Source organism: Mandrillus leucophaeus, unplaced genomic scaffold, assembly GCF_000951045.1.
Source record: "Mandrillus leucophaeus isolate KB7577 unplaced genomic scaffold, Mleu.le_1.0 Scaffold426, whole genome shotgun sequence".
Classification (NCBI taxonomy): domain Eukaryota; kingdom Metazoa; phylum Chordata; class Mammalia; order Primates; family Cercopithecidae; genus Mandrillus; species Mandrillus leucophaeus.
In genome coordinates, this window is record NW_012104543.1 from 1,421,159 (window position 1) to 1,424,645 (window position 3,487).

A 3,487-nucleotide genomic window follows, 5' to 3' on the forward strand; every position below is an offset into this window, starting at 1 on the left:
GGCTGACACCATTTATTCAGCACCTACTATGTACCAGGCCTTGTTTAGGCACCGGAAGATAACAGATGAATAATAAGACATAAAGATCCCTGCCCGTATAGCTGCAGACAGAATAGCTGTGAGGATGACACAGGTAGAGATTAGAAAATTAAGTTCAACAGGCCGGGCGCGGTGACTCACGCCTGTAATGGAGGCGAGGCACTTTGGGAGGCCGAGGTGGGCCAAGGCCAAGAAATGGAGACCATCCTGGCCAACGTGGTAAAACCCCGTTTCTACTACAAATACAAAAATTAGCTGGGTGTGGTGGTGCCAACCTGTAGCCCCAGCTACCCGGGAGGCTGAGGCAGGAGAATCGCTTGAACCCGGGGGACAGAGGTTGCAGTGAGTCGAAATCGCGCCACGGCACCCCAGCCTGGCGACAGAGCAAGACTGTATCAAAAAAAAAAAAGAAAAGAAAAAGAAAATTAAGTTCAACAAATGCTAACTGTTATGAGTACTGTTGGATGTGCTGCAGAGAACCATTCCATTTGCCCAGACGGGCTTCCTCTCTCCACAAGATGACTCAAGTTTCTCTCTCCCAATATCTCTCTCTCTCTCTCTCTCTCTCTCTCTCTCTCTCTCTCTCTCTCCCTCCCCCTCTCTCTCTCTCTCTCTCCTCTCTCTCTCTCTCAATCAAATATTTGTTGAGCTTAGTCTAGGTGGCAGGAAACCTGGATTGCTAATAATATCTGCCCTCCGTGGCCTGTTTGCTTTGGTTAAATCAAATTAGGCGATCTGTGAGGGGATGGTAAAGGGTACAGATGACAGGAATTGTTTCCCTGAGCCAGGCCCTGTCCTCAGGGAGCTCATAGACAAGTAAAACCTTTCACAGGTAGCCACTGGCGGAAATAACGGGTAAGTCTCGCAAGAATAATATTGGATGAGTATTACAGGAATTCAAAGAAGAGAATGGCACAAGTAGTAAGTATTTATTGAGCATCTGCTATGTGCCAAGCACTGTGCTAGGCTCTGGAAATACAGCAATGAGCAAAACAACCCGAGCTTGAGTGTTGTCAGGGAGACAGTCGGCCACCAGGCAAATACAGGCCAGGCACAGTGGCTCACGCCTGTAATCCCAGCACTTTGGGAGGCCAATGTGGGCGGATCACGAGGTCGGGAGATCGAGACCATCCTGGCTAACAGGGTGAAACCCTGTCTCTACTAAAAATACAAAAAATTAGACGGGGGTGGTAGTGGGCGCCTGTAGTCCCAGCTACTCCGGAGGCTGAGGCAGGAGAATGGCTTGAACCGAGGAGGCGGAGCTTGCAGTGAGCCAAGATCCCGCCACTGCACTCCAGCCTGGGAGACAGAGTGAGAATCTGTCTCAAAAATAAAATAATAATAGTAACAACAGTGTCGGGTAGTGATTAGAGATAATGAGAAAAATTCAAGCAAGCAAATAGGTAAGCAGGCAAGGCCTAACTTAGCAATATTTGATCATATAGCTGAAAGGAAGGAGGGAGCAAGCCATGTGGACAGCAGAGGCTCAAGGAGCAGCAAGGGTAAAAACCCTGAAGGTGGGACTGTACTGGATCAGCACTGGTGTGTTTTCAAGGGACAGACAGGAGGCCAGTGTGGCTAGCCTAAGTCCAGCAGGAGCTGAAGGGCAGAGCCATGACAAGATCTGACCTAGGCTTTAAAAGGATCATGAGGCTGCTGTGTCCTGAATGGACTGTAGGGGGACTAGGGCCTTAGAAAGACATTTCTATATTGAGGATATTTATTTATATAAAAAGCACTGATATGGCGCATCCTATGTGACGAACACTGTTAAGCACCTTACAGATAATAAGTCATTTAATCATGACAGAAGCCTGAAAAGGTAAGGAGCTTGCCCCAAGGTCACACAGCAGAGAGATGAAGCTGGCTTGGACCAGGGTAGTAGCATTGGAGATGGCAAGAAGTAGATAGTATTCTAGATATTTCCTGATGTATTGGTGGTAGGCATGAGAAGAAGGGAATCAAGGATGATGCTAAGATTTTTTTTTTCTTATAAAAAGACTTTGTCTTTTTGTTTGTTTGTTTTGGGACAGTGTCTCAGTTCTGTTGCCCAGACTGGAGTGCAGTGGTGCAATCATAGCTCACTGCAGCCTCAAGACCCCCAGGCTCAGGTGATCCTCCCACTTCAGCCCCCTGAGTAGCTGGGACTACAGGCATGCATCACCCTGCCCGGCTGATTTTTTTGTAGAGACTGACTTGCACTGTTACCCAGGCTAGTCTCGAACTCCTGGGCTTAAGCAGTCCTCCCACCTCAGCCTCCTAAAGTGCTGGGATTACAGGCATGAGCAACTGCACCCAGCCAAGACTTTGTTTTTCAGAGCAGTTTTAGGTTCACAACAAAATTGAGAGGAAGATATAGAGATAATCCACATATTCCTGCCCTACATATGCAGAGCCCCCCCGAATTGTCCCCATTCCCCACTAGAGTGGTACATCTGTTGCAATTAATTAACTGCATTCATACATCATGATCACCCAATAGTTTACATTAGGGTTCACTCTGTTATACACTCTATGAGTTTGGACAAGCGGATAATTACATCTAGCCACCATTAGAACCATCATACGGGATATTTTCACTGCCCTAAAAATCCCCTGTGTTCCACCTCTTCATCCCCCTGCCCCCTAGCTCCTGGCAACCACTGATCTTTTTACTCCATAGTTTTGCCTGATGCTAAGATTTTTGGCTTAACACTGCATGGATTTGCCATTTATTGATCTCGGGAAGACCGTAGGAGGAGCAGGGTTTTTCTGAGGGGAGGGTTGTGGATAAGAGGGAGCAAGTTATGTTTGAGATGCCTATTGGAGTTTTTTTTGTGTGTGTGTGTGTGTGTGTGTTTTTTGAGATGGAGTCTCACTCTGTCGCCCAGGCTGGAGTGCAGTGGTGCAGTCTTGGCTCACTGCAGCCTCCATCTCCTGGATTCAAGCAATTCTCCCACCTCAGCCTCCCAGGTAGCTGGGACTACAGGCATGCGCCACCACACCCAGCCGATTTTTGAACTTTTAACAGAGACAGGGTTTTACCATGTTGGCCAGGCTGGTCTCGAACTCCTGACCCCGCCTTGGCCTCCCAAAGTTCTGGGATTAGAGACATGAGCCACTGCGCCCAGCCTCCTACTGGAGATTTAAATGGAGATGTCAGGTGGGCGTGGTGGCTCACACCTGTAATTCTAGCACTTTGGGGAGGCGGGTAGATCGCTTGAGGTCAGGAGTTTGAAACCAGCCTGGTCAACATGGTGAAACCCTGTCTCTACTAAAAATACCAAAATTAGCTGGGCTTGGTGGCACATGCCTGTAATCCCAGCTACTGAGGAGGCTGAGGCAGGAGAATTGCTTGAACCCAGAGGTGGAGGATGCAGTGCGCAGAGATTGCGCCACTGCACTCCAGGCTGGGTGACAGAATGATACTCCATCTCAAAAAATAAAAATAAAAATAAATAAATGGAGA